We start from the raw sequence: 14,438 nt of genomic DNA, 5'->3' as shown, positions 1-14,438 counted from the left end.
GGAAAAAGGAAAAAAAAAAGATGAAAAACAAACAAAAAATAAATAAATTATCCTCCCCGAATTTTCTAAACTGCAATTTTTTGCAAACAATACTTTTTCTCCCTAAACTTTTGGGTGAAAATTTTTCAATCAACTGAAAATTATTCCTTTTTGAAACTTGTAAAACGCCAATGATTTCACAATTTTCCATGCAAAAACTTCACTATATTTCATCCAGCTATATTTATTACTCTGCGTAGTGCTTACTGTCACAACTCCTGGTAATAAAGGCATTTAAGATTGGCCCTGATTTTGTATAACATCTTTGGGAAGGAGTGCACTACCGCTTTAAAGGACAGACTCCCGCCTACAGTTAGGACAGGGATGCCCTACCCTGTCCTAGGGCTGGACTACTATATAACCAGGAAGAAGAAGGTGATGAAGAAAATGAGTAGAAACCATTCAGGCTGCAGCCGGTGGTAGTTTTGCTCTGAGGCTCTAGGAGACCAGCCCTACCAGACTCAGAGATTTTGTTTTGTGAACATTTAATCTAGAATTACTGAATCAGGATCTGGACCTTATGATCTGTAAAGGCCTGGGCCATTTCCACATGCCCCGATCCCTTTCCTGTTTATATAGCCCAGCCTTAGGACCTCCTTGACTACACGCCAGGAACTCCTTCATAGTCTTTCATACAAACAATCTTACAACAAACTGGATGAAATTATGTAGCTATTGAGGACAATGGAAGTTTTGACATTAGCTTCAATGGGACCAGTATTTCACCCACTTTTCAATACTGTACAATATACGATCTTGATTAGTCACTATTTCAGATTTTCAGAAAGTGGGGTCCCATAAAATATTGTATGCTGAAACAATCAGAGCATACTATAATCAAAAGGGGATAGAAATTAATCGGCATAGGCTAGATGTCTATGAAAAGAAATATTCTGAGCTGAGTGTTTGGGAACAGATGGAGAGTTGAGGAGGTGTCGATAAATGGTGAGATGCTGTGGAGGGGACAGAGGAGATGAAGGCGCAGTGTGGGTGGAGGGAATGGGAAACGATTTGTTCTTCTTCTTCACACAGCGCACAGTCAACCTATGGAACTCCTTGCCTGAGAAGGTTGTGAAGGATAGGACTATAACAGGGTTTAAAAGAGAACTAGATAAATTCATGGAGGTTAAGTCCATTAATGGCTATTAGCCAGGATGGGTAAGACATGGTATCCCTAGCCTCTGTTTGTCAGAGGGTGGCGATGGATGGCAGGAGAGAGATCACTTGATCGTTACCTGTTAGGTTCACTCCCTCTGGGGCACCTGGCATTGGCCACTGTCGGCAGACAGGATACTGGGCTGGATGGACCTTTGGTCTGACCCAGTATGGCCGTTCTTATGTTCTTATGATGAAGTAGGGTGGCGCAGGTCCCTAAGGAGGCTGGAAAACAGAGGGCTGTTTACTGCAGTATGACACTTAACCTTCCTAATCTGTTTCAGAATTTAACACACTGGCTGATGATGACAAATGACAGGGATGGAACAGGCTTACAGGAAGAAATGGGTTCCTTGTGTGCCGAGTCCACTGTCTATCATGCTGAACAATATTGATTCATTGTTTCCTTGTACTGCCCTGTCTGTGAGTATCCAGCCATTGTCTCTTGCCTGACATTGCATTTGTAAGCTCTTCGGGGCATGGGCTGGCTTTTTGTTCCCTGTTTATACAATGCCTAGCACAATGATGTCCTGATCCATGGCTCAGGCTCCTGGACACTATGCAAATACAAATAAATTATAAATAATAAGAAGAAAGGACAGGGTCATTCCAAAATTATTCCATTCTAACGTATTCAGATTCTTAAGATGCCTCTATCATCACAGTATCTGACCCTGCATGGTTATTTTGGCTAGCTATGCGCACATATTCATTTCACATCCCTGCTGTGTGCAAGAGGACTGACCCACAGGACCTGGCTTCAATAGGTACAGTAGTGCATGGAAAACTCTACTTGAGGTGGTTTCAAATCCTATTTTGGGAAGCACACAAAGTTTGTCATTCTGAACAGACAGATAGTTCGATGATTATCTTCCTATGCAAGGCCTGATAAGCTTCAGAGTTGGGTACAGACTTTTCTCTTCTCCTCCTTCCCCCTCTCCTCCCCTCTACCCCCCGGCCCTCTCCATGCTGTTCTGTTTCTCAGTTTTTCCATTAGGTATTAATCATTACTGCAGAGGTAGAACATAAACGACTCTCATTAAGCTGATACTGCTGCACACGTTTCAGTTTTCCCATCCCCACTGACTCTGATGCAATTCACTCCCTAAGTGACAGCTACTCCTTGGCTATCTAAAATCCTCCAGAAGTTAAATTCTGAACAGAGCCAGGTGGTTGGGATGGCTTCCTGCAACCAAATGATCGATACTTGCTCCCTTACAGTTCCTTTTTAATGGGAGTGTGCAGCCTCCTGCTAAGGTTCATAACCTTGGCGGTCATCTTTCATCCTGAACTCTCTTTGATTAGAATTTTAGATCACACAAATCTCATTCTATCATCTCCCAAGTACAGCAATGCAGTGACCAAAGCTGTCTCAGGATGATGCCAAGTCAATAATTCATACCTTTATTACATCTCAGCTGGATGGCTGTAATTCATCCTAGTTGTTGTAACTGTAGTACTCTAGCACCTGTAGGCTGGTGTGCCTGGAGCACTGCTCCATCCAATGACAGCTCTACGCCTTTCATATATCTGATGTATATGTCTAATGGATCTGTAACATGCACGGAGCTCTCTGCAGCTACCACACCTTTAGCTGGTATTGCTATATGGCTAAGAGTTTATGCTTGATTTTATAGGCATAGTTTAGAACTGTAGAGGCCAAAGATCAGTCCTCTGTCCTGTCAATAATGCCCAGGCTTCCCTTTCACTGTATTATCTCCTATCCTCCCACCCGCTCCCTTAGAATCATAGAATCATAGAAAATTAGGGTTGGAAGAGACCTCAGGAGATCATCTAGTCCAGCCCCCTGATCAAAGCAGGACCAGTACCAACACCCTTCTCTCCAGAATCCCATTCTTACAAATTGCATGGACCCAGGTAGGATTTCTTAACACAGATCTGTCAAAACCAAATGTCTTTGATTTGTTATACAGCAGGGCACATAAGTCCCAATCCAAAACCCATTGAAGTCAGTGGATTGGGCCCACAGGCTAGAATGGTGGTATAGATCCAGAGGATGGGAAACTACCCAGAAGAACAAAGGAACATTAATGGTCCTCCAAAGTCATGCTCATAATCTTAATTCACTTTTGTCTCCTTTTATATTGCATCTATTTTAGCGACCCACAATAGCATCATTGCTCAGACATCCACTCACATGGATACATGGGATACAAGCTCTGATCTTTCAACCCAGTATGCTAGGGCTGAAGTGTTGTCATCTAAGTGAAAGCTTTGGAGGAGAAAGCAGCAGAAAAGAGAAATTTGTGCATTTCATAGATTCATAGATTCTAGACTGATAAATTTCTAGGCCAGAAGGTGGGCAACCCACGGGCTGCCATTTTGTTTACATTTTCACGGCTGCCCGCAGCTCCCAGTGGCTACAGTTCACCATTCCCGGCCATTGGGAGCTGCGGGAAGCGGTGCGGGCCACAGGGTTCCTGCAGCTCCCATTGGCCGGGAACAGTGAACTGTGGCCACTGGGAGATGAGGGGGGGCATGCCTGCGGATAATCAATGTACACAAAATGTCTCGCGGCCAGCCAGCGGATTATCCTGATGGGCCACATGCCAAAGGTTGCCGACCCCTGATGTAGAGTTTGGGACAAATGTCTGCAGTGGAACTACACCTGGGATGAATTTGGCCCTATGCGGTTAGTTCTAAGCCTTAACTTCACACTTGTTCTTAACATGTTACTGTTGGGAAATACTGATATGGAAAGCTGGCTGGCTTAGGGAATGGTAATAGAATTTGGGTCAATAGTTTCAATCTAATCCAAGTCATAATGACCCAGAGTCTTTTATTCTCTGTCAACTGATCATTTCAACTCATTTACATTCCTAAAGTCAGATCCTACATAAGGGAAGGATCCAGGTTCTTAAGGCCATTATAAAGGAGGGAATCCCACTAGCTTCAATGGGTCCTTTGTCAGAGTAAAGACTCCTAATATCAATATCACAACTACCAGTCACAATGGATAGAAAGGCCAAGTGCTTCCCAAGGAGTCATGAAAGTCAGCCTACTTAAGTACAAGTGAACTTGGCCACTTGTGTGATTTTGAGTGAGTCAAGTTACATAAGGCAAAAAGGGTTTTTTTTATTGCGGTAGTACCCAGGAGCCTCAGACACGGATAAAGGCTCCATTCCGCCAGGTGCTGTACAAACATATCCCTGCCCCAAAGACTAAAACTGGACGCCTGAAAATGGTGTCATCCAAAAATCAGATGCCACTTTTGTATATTTTGGTTGCAACTTTCTTTTGCCTCACTTTCCTCATTTGTAAAATGGGGAAAACAATTCTTACTTTGCATGGGTAATGCAGAGGCCTTATTCGTTTGGAGATACAAGGATGCACGGTGCAAGAAAAGAGGAAATTAATATTAATTAATTATTATTATGAAAACCACATCTGCTGTAACAATGCAGTAGTTGTATTTTTTCTTAGCCATTTTCACAGTATATTGAGGACACGGCTCAGTAGATCACAGCACATTGAATGCAGTGCGTTCATTTACAGTTTCATGGATGTACTAAAACTAGATTATAGTACTTCCAGAACCTGACTCTCGAAGGTTTCATTTAGTTATATGGTGTATTGGCTGGGCCTGCACAACAGTTGTCCATTGGTAATATGCAGGAGATTCTGTTTAAATGGATAGGGTGACATTTCCCGCTCTCCCTGGAAGGCTTGTGGTCCAGTTCCAGTCTGAAAAAGAGCCATTGGAAAAAAGGGGTCATGGGCTTCCTTACTAACACTGGATCCTGCACTCATGTAAATCAATGGCAAAACTCCTATTGACATCAATGGTCTTGGATCAGGCCTTTGGATCCTGCTCCTGATTTTGGATCCAAGCCCCGTGAGCAGTGCACCCACACAGTGCCTCATCAGGGCTTTATCTTCTCTCAGTGCTTGTCTACACTGCCACACGGGGTCGAGCTAAGACACGCAAGATACGTGAAGTCAACATACTTAGATCTACTTACTGTGGTGTCTTCACTGTGGTAAGTCGACAGCTGATGCTCTCCCGTCGACTCTGCTTGCGCTCCTCGTTCTGGTGGAATACCAGAGTTGATGGGAGAGTGCTCAGCAGTTGATTTATTGCGTCTATACTAGATAAGATAAATCGACCCCTGCTGGATCGATCGTTGCCCGCCAATCCTGCGGGTAGTGTAGACAAGCCTACAGTGACTCGCAGATCAATGTTGTTCAGTTTGTAAGGTCAAATAAATATAATTTATCTCCCCTCCCTCCCACACGCCGTCTATCAGCCTGGAAAGCTCAGCCTGGGATCTGAAAGTGAGGATGGGTTTTCTTGAACTTAGTTAATAATTCTGGTGATGCTATATGGACCAAAAAAGAATCCAGCTTGCTCTCCCAAAGCTGCATCACCTCTTCAGAGTTAACAGGAGTAATAAGTAGCAAAGACATATTTTAGTCAGACAAGCCAGCAGATCTGACTCTGAAACAAGCAGGGACAAATGCAGTGGGGTGGTCAGGGAGAGTGGGAAAAAATGGGACCCAAATGAGGCTATCTCTCCCTCCAGCACCCTCTGGATTCAGAACTGTGCAGACAAGCCCCCCCCCCCCCCCCCCCCACACACACACTCTGGGGACACTAGGAGTCACATGGGAACATCCCCATGTGGCTTGGGAGAAAACTACAGGAAGGAGTCAGCCAGAGACTCCACCCTGTAGGGGTAGAAGATGCCAAAACAGGGACATTGGGACCTTCGGACATTCAGAGAACTTTCTACAGTTTTGACCAGACTTTCACTGCCTGGGCTGATTGGCTGTTTCCTCCAACTTCCATCCCCACAACTTCCATCACAGTCTCTTTACCTCAGCTTCACTCTACACCTGTCCATCTTACCATCCTGCCCTTTCCATTTGTCTGATCCCTTCTTAAGTAACCTCCCTATGGAACGAACATGGCATTTGCTGCCATTGCATTGTTCATTCGTTTTGTGTGTTCTACTGTTTCCCCCACCCTGTGTCTGTCTTCGGTATTTAGATTATAAAGATTTCAGCGCACATATGGTCTATTACTCTGTTTGTACAGTGCCTAGCACAACAGGACAATTATCTTGGTTGGCCCTTAGCCACTATGGTAATAAACATGATTAATAATAAAATAATGATAAATAATAATACAAATAATAATTAATGAATACATGACAGACTGCAGGGAATTGAACTAATGGGGTCCCTTCCATTCCTACACTTTTATTATTCTATGACAAAAGCAGGTGGATTGAATAGTAAGACATCATATTTTATACAGTCACTTTTCAGAATAGAACCACAATGGAAAACCTGGTGGAAAGATTTTAAGGTTCCTCAGCCAGGAACAAAACATGTACAGTATCTAGATAGGAGATATGTTCAGTTTATCAAGAGTTTGCTTCTGTGTGAACTGGGGAAATGTAGGGCCTGAATCTAACTTAATGTCTACTGGCATAAATCAAGAGTAGCTCTGATGAAGCCAAGGGAATTACACCGGTGTAAAAATAAGTGTAGATGAGGTAGGAATCAGGTCTAAAGGCTAGCTGAGACACACACTGTTGAACAATGATACTGGAAAATCGCCAACATTTAAAAGACACTGTGCTTTTTTCTCTCTCTTTTGTTATAAAGCTCCCAAATTCTGGTCAATGCCGTGCAGCAAGAGTGTCTAGATTTTGCTCAAACAAGGATTGTAGAGTTGGTCTAAAAAACAGTAAAAACATTTGTGGGGAATATTTAAATCTTTTTTCCTTTGTTTTTTCCCCAACATTTCTTTGTCAATTTTTTTTGACCAGCTCTATTGCTTGTCAAAAAGCCAGAAAACTTGACTTTAGAGGGCCTTATTTAATAGGCATAAAAAAGGGAGCAGATTAGAGCTTCCCTCATTTTGAACTTGAAAGTGTGGCCATTGGAAAATGGAAGTCCAAGCACCAATGTGAGGAAGGTGGTTCTATTGGCTAAAGAGCTACTCTGAGACTTGAGAAATGGTGTTCACTTCCTTCCTCCCCCCACAGACTTCCTGTGTAGGTTGAAGGAAGTCACTTACTCTCTCTGTGCCCAATTAGTAAAAAAGGGGGTAACAGTGCTTCCCTGCCTGACAGGAGAGTTGTGAGAATAAATACAATAAAAATTGGGAGGTCCTCAGATACTATGGGAGCTGTATAAATACTTTAAATAGATGTCACACCTTAACTCAAACGGGCAGATCCTGGATTAGGAACAGGGATCCCCTTTACACCACACATCAGTACTGAAGTTTATCATTATTAACATCACTTGTATTGCAGTAGTACCTCAGGCCTCAACTGAGATGGTTCCCCATTTTATTAAGCACAGTGCAAGCACATCATTACCTTTCCCTTCCCCAGACAGTTTATAATCAAAGCCTTGGATCCTACTAAATACATGTGCCCAGCTCTGCCAAGAAGTTGGTCGATGATATCAAGTCTATGGGCTGCCCTTGGCCGTGCTATGCTTTGGCCATGCTATCAGTAGAGGAAAGCAGTGGGATTCACCTGGCTCAGAACGAAATTACCCTGCAATTCTCTCTGTCCTCAGTAGTCAAATGCAGACTTTTAGCCTCTCTGAACTATCAAATGTAGAAATGCAGCTTCCTTAATGTAAAGAATGTATCTTGTAGAGATAAGTAGCGGAGCCTTGTCAGTAAGGCCTCGGAGATGATAATACCATCCATTTTAATCTTGAATTCCATCCTGGCTTTTGGCTACATTTATCAAGCTTTACAAAAAAAATGTTATAGATGGGGTAAGTGCAGGCAGGTACTCCGTAGAGGTCACTGGGATCATTTAAATCATTGTGGATATCGATAATGAAGTGATTTTCAGGTTTTCAAGTTCTTACGTATCTGTGTCTCTCCTTGCCATGAAATAAATTGTCTTTAAGGTAAATGGCAGTGATGAGTTATAACTTAGCTAAACAAATCCCTACTAAGGGTCCGTACAATGGCACCTTGATTTCCCCTGGTTTCTGGGTTCTATATAAACCTTTTGCATGGTCCTAGTATATAGCCCTTACCTATTTTAAAAGGAGGGAAGTTGGGAGATTTAATTAAACGGAGGCAATATTACCCAGTGACTAGATCACTGGTCTGGAAACCTGGGCTCTATCCCTGACTCTGCCAGGATGAATATGAGCAAGTCACTTCCCCCATCCTTGCCTCAGTTTCACCATCTGTAAAATGAGGCAAATAATACTGATTTTTTTTGTAAAGAGCTTTGAGATCTACAGATGAAATATGCTATATAAGAGCTAAGTATTATTGTTATTTATCTAAGATTTTTGAAATGAAGCACCAGGGAAATGAAAAATAAAGGGCCTTGAAATTGATAGGAATCATGCCATTGACTTCATTGTGTGGGTCTGTAGGTGTAGTGCATGATTTGATTAATCTGCAGTCTTGATTTCTTGTCCCATCCACAGGCCTTTTGTTTTCTTTTAGGGAGACTAACGAGCGGAGCAATGGCCAGAAATAACTTTACCACAGGAGGCCAGTGCATTGCATTTCAGAACCCGCTTTGTATCTCTGGCCTTTTCCTATGACGTAAAACAGCTGTACAATTAATTCCCCACATTTCAAACAGCTTTTCTATTCTTTTCAAAGTTTGCCCCTGCACTTTCCAACAAAGTCACCCAACTTTGCTCCAGCACAGACATCATTCCCTTTCAGTGCCCATCTATTTGAATCCAGACATCGAACCCAGCCATCCTTTTCCCTATCACACAAACCCTCTTGGGGTTTGATTCAACATAATTGTCTCACTGCCTTGTGGAAACCAGCACTGACATTCAGCCCCTCATTAAGTACGTTTGGATATTATGGTTTACAAAATCAGAGATGTGCCAGCTTGCATCTCCCAACTACAATGGTTAAAACTCACATTCCCTCTCTTTTTTTTTTCTCTCCCCCTGGCAGACAAAAGCTTTTACATTATTCAGGTCTCCATTACATGCCACCCTTTTTTTTGTTTGTATGTGTGACTTTGAAGATCTATAGTTCTTTTCAACATTCAAGGACTTTGGACCCCTTACCTGCATGCCGTGCTATGCTCCTTGAATTAGTATTACCCTTCAAAGCCCGATATTTCACAGCAACAGAAGCCACTGTGTAGAGAGCTTTGTCAAAGCTGTTATTGCTCACACGCCTTTTTGTTTTCAGATGCCTTCTATCTTCCTGACCAAAAGAAGTGTTTGATTGGAAAATCAGCATGTTTTCAGTAAGGAATTTTTCATTCCCTTAAACAACAACAAGAATTAGGTTTAATTGTGTAGGGTTTTGTGTGTGTGTGTGTGTGTGTCTGTGTGTTTGTAATGAGCAAAGCAGGAAGCCTGATTTGAGCCCTGCGACATTATGGTCCATTTGATTAAATGGAGGGAAAAATGACTATCAAAAGTATTGGAGGCTGAATGCTCTGCCTATTTAGGGAGAAGGGCTTCTTTGTTTTGCTTATTTAGCTAATGTTTCTCAGATGAACCATGACAGAAGTGAAAAATAAAGAGCCTTGAATTGATAGGAGTCTTGCCATTGGCTTCAATGGGAGCAGAATCGGACCATATTATCACTGTGTGGGTCTATCCATGTACTGCATGCATTTGATTGAGCGGCATTATATATAAAAGAAAATGTAAAATCAAATTAAGTAAAAATCTTAAATGAATCCACATGTTCCAGAGAATGTCTATGGATAGTAATTCCATGCTCTAACAAGAATATAACAGTAGGGATCTATTATCAACCACCTGACCAGGACAGTGATAGTGACTATGAAATGCCAAGGGAGATTAAAGAGGCTATCAAAATAAAGAACTCAATAATAGTGGGGGATTTCAATTATCCCCATATTGACTGGGAACACGTCACCTCAGGACGAAATGCAGAGACAAAATTTCTCGATACTTTAAATGACTGCTTCTTGGAGCAGCTGGTACAGGAACCCACAAGGGGAGAGGCAATTCTCGATTCAGTCCTGAGTGGAGTGCAGGATCTGGTCCAAGAGGTAATTATAACAGGACCGCTTGGAAATAGTGACCATAATATAATAACATTTAATATTGCTGTGGTGGGAAGAACACCTCAGCAGCCCAACACTGTGGCATTTAATTTCAGAAAGGGGAACTATGCAAAAATGAGGAGGTTAGTTAAACAGAAATTAAAAGGTACAGTGACTAGAGTGAAATCCCTGCAAGCTGCATGGACACTTTTCAAAGACACCATAATAGAGGCCCAACTTAAATGTATACCCCAAAATAAAAAACACAGTAAAAGAACTAAAAAAGAGCCACCATGGCTTAACAAACAAGTAAAAGAAACAGTGAGAGATAAAAAGGCATCTTTTAAAAAGTGGAAGTCAAATCCTAGTGAGGTAAATATAAAGGTGCACAAACACTGCCAAATTAAGTGTAAAAATGTAATAAGAAAAGCCAAAAAGGAGTTGGAAGAACAGCTAGCCAAAAACTCAAAAGGTAATAACAAAATGTTTTTTAAGTACATCAGAAGCAGGAAGTCTGCTAAACAACCAGTGAGGCCCTGGACGATCGAGATACAAAAGGAGCACTTAAAGATGATAAAGTTATTGCGGAGAACCTAAATGATCTTACAAAACTAAGTGATTGGGCAACAAAATGGCAAATGAAATTTAATGTGGATAAATGTAAAGTAATGCACATTGGAAAAAATAACCCCAACTATACATACGATATGATTGGGGCTAATTTAGTTACAACTAATCAGGAAAGAGGTCTTGGAGTCATCGTGGATAGTTCTCTGAAAACGTCCATGCAGTGTGAAGCGGCAGTCAAAAAAGCAAACAGGATGTTAGGAATCATTAAAAAAGGGATAGAGAATAAGACGGAGAATATCTTATTGCCCTTATATAAATCCATGGTACACCCACATCTTGAATACTGCATACAGATGTGGTCTCCTCATCTCAAAAAAGTTATACTGGCATTAGAAAAAGGTTCAGAGAAGGGCAACTAAAATGATTAGGGGTTTGGAACGGGTCCAATATGAGAAGAGATTAAAGAGGCTAGGACTTTTCAGCTTGGAAAAGTGGAGACTAAGGGGGGGATATGATAGAGGTATGTAATATCATGAGTGGTGTGGAGAAAGTGAATAAGGAAAAGTTATTTACTTGTTCCCATAATATAAGAAGTAGAGGCCACCAAATGAAATTAATGGGCAGCAGGTTTAAAACAAATAAAAGGAAGTTCTTCTTCACACAGCACACAGTCAACCTGTGGAACGCCTTGCCTGAGGAGGTTGTGAAGGCTAGGACTATAACAGGGTTTAAAAGACAACTAGATACATTCATGGAGTTTAAGTCCATTTATGGCTATTAGCCAGGATGGGTAAGGAATGGTGTCCCTAACCTCTGTTTGTCAGAGGGTGGATATGGATGGCAGGAGAGAGATCACTTGATCATTACCTGTGAGGTTCACTCCCTCTGGGGCACCTGGCATTGGCCACTGTCGGCAGACAGGACACTGGGCTGGATGGACCTTTGGTCTGACCCAGTATGGCCATTCTTATGTTCTTATGATTTGAACCTATTGGAGGTAGGTTTTCAGATTGTACCTTTTGCAGCTTGCAAATAAGAAACAGTGGGAAAACTACTAGCTCAAGTGTCATCTTTGCACAGGGACCCAGGATGGATGCTATGCATGGGTGAAATCCTGGTCTCACTGAAGTCAGTGAGAGATTTGCCATTGATTTAATCAAGGCCAGGACTTCCCTGCAGGTAGAGAACTTCTTTGAAATCAATGGCCCTGATTCAGCCAAGCACGGAAGCACATGCTTAACTCAAAGCATGCGAATAGTACCATTGACTTCAATGGAATGGTTTACGTGTTCCGGTTCCAGCATAGTTCTCAGAGTTTGACTGGACTAGGGCCAATGGAAATAATTGCAGCATCTGGCCATGCACTTATGGATTTCTACTTTTTACAACCCATAGCAGTACCATGCTAGGATACAGATAAGAAGACACAGTCCCCTACTATCGCTGGGCAAATAATGGATTTTTCGGTTCTCTAGCAATTTTGAAAAATACAATTAAAAATTGCATCAGACTGAAGCAAAAATGACAGTTTTAAAATATCTTGGGCAAGTTGAAAAGTCAGAAAAACATTTTAGTCATTTTGTTACCAAGCAAAGGAGGAGGAGGTTAGGTTAGTGGTGTCTCCTTGTAAGCTTTAGCCCAGTGTTTAAGGTATTCGTGGGCAGCCCCATGGAGAGAAATTTGGGACCCCAGTACATCATATTCACTCTCCAATTTAACCCCAGTTACAGAAGTTCTGCCCCACCCCACCCCCCCTTGAACTCGGGGTCCAAGTACAATTGCCCACCCCACAACTCTGCACGTGGGAGATAAAGGGTCAAGTCACATTCCAGACAGATCTGGAGAAAGGAGTTGGACTTTGCTCTCTTTCATTGCTGGACTGTGGGATATTCTGATATGAGACTGTCTCCATCTCTTCTCTCGAAGCTGATCCACTTTGTATGGATAATTAAACAGTCATTGGAGCAAGGAATTGAATCTGGGTCTCCCAGGGTATGCAGTTAAAAACCTGTGTCAGGCCCAGTGCAAGTTGATCCAGGCTTCCAGGGCTTGGGCTAAGGGGCTGTTTAATTGTAGGGTGGACATTCGGGCTCAGGTTGGAGCTTGGGCTCTAGGACTCTGTGAGATGGGAAGGTCCCTGGTGGCAACCAAAGCCCAAATATCTACACTGCAATTGAACAGCTCCTAAGTCCAAGCCATGTGAGCCTGAGTCAGCTGGCATGGGCCAGCTGCGGGTGTCTAACTGCAGTGTAGACGTACCCCCATAGTCTAGGTGAGTGCCCTGGATACCAGGCTACAGAGTCATTCTCACTCTCTTTTCCTGTCCCAATGACTATTGTCATGATCCCCCTAGGAATGGATAATGAAATTGTGGGGGCCATGTTTTTAGCCAGATACAATATACCTATAGTGCAATCAAGAGCATGCAGTTCAACAGTAGTAGAACGCAGCGTTGTTATGTCTTCCTCACTGTATGCCTAATGTGTATGTGATGACTGCCATCCTATCCAACTGGGGACTTTCAACTCTAAAAACACATGCTGTTACAACTCGAACTAAAGCGTCAAGGCCTTCTAGGTTGGCCTGTAACCGACTCATGTCCTCTGTGGACTGGATACAAAGGAGGAACTTGTAGCACCCATTAACCAATGGATTACATGTACAGTCCATCAATCATACTTTGCACTCTGGTTAAATATTCCACAGTGAGTTTTCAAGAGGATCCAGCATTTTGAAGCCAGTCCAGTATCTACCATTTCACGCTTTTCAAACTGCACCTACCTCATGATGCAAAGTTATTCGCTTTAAAATTCACCATCCCATTTAGAAAGGCAACCAGGTTTTATAAACTTAATGCCATTTTTCATACACAAGTAACCAGTTCTCGTCAATTGGCAGGGAGCAGGTCAGGAAAGTAAAGAGAGTTAAATTGACAGTGAGTGTTATTAGACTGTGGAAAAATAGGCTTATGTTTCCCTATGTGGGATACAACGTTGAAATTTAATCCTCCGCTGAATGCCTTGCAATTCTCTAATATAGACAGGTTTTGTTTGATTTGTTTTAAACGCTTGCTTTCCTGAGCAACATTCAAACCAGTGTAGTACAGCTTGTCAGTACACTTCAGCGGTATTTTCGGACACATTTGCACGGGCTTATCTACCGTATAGATCAAACTAAAAGTAAATAAATAAATAAAATATTACACGTGAATTTAGGCCAAGATTTTTCTATCTGAGCACCTAAAGTGAAGCATCTGAACCCATTTTTAGACACCCAAAATTAAGCATTCCAATTTTCAAAAGTGCCGACCACCTACAGCTTGCATTGATGGTAATGTGAGCTTGGAATACTCAGCACCATCTCTGAAAATCAGTCCCTTTATAGTTTAGCAGCCCAGTTATGGGTTTAGAAGCGGAGCTGTGCACAGAACTGCTTTTGTGGTTTAGTGGCTGAATTGAGATATTTATATATAAAAAAATTGGTTTGGGTTGACCTGAAACGAAAATGTTTGAAACATTTTGGCAAATGAAATGTTGGGATGTTGGGAACAAGTTTCAATGATGAGGTCATCTTCAAAACCATTTTTTTTTTAAATAAAAGAGTAGGACATTTTGAAAAAAAAAATCGTTCTGAAATGAAATGCCCAAACAAACAGTTTTGTCT

The sequence above is a fragment of the Terrapene carolina genome, unplaced genomic scaffold (genome assembly GCF_002925995.2).
Source record: "Terrapene carolina triunguis isolate 2854851 unplaced genomic scaffold, T_m_triunguis-2.0 Scaffold69, whole genome shotgun sequence".
In the NCBI taxonomy this organism is placed as follows: Eukaryota; Metazoa; Chordata; order Testudines; family Emydidae; genus Terrapene; species Terrapene triunguis.
Note: the sequence above shows the minus strand (reverse complement) of the source record.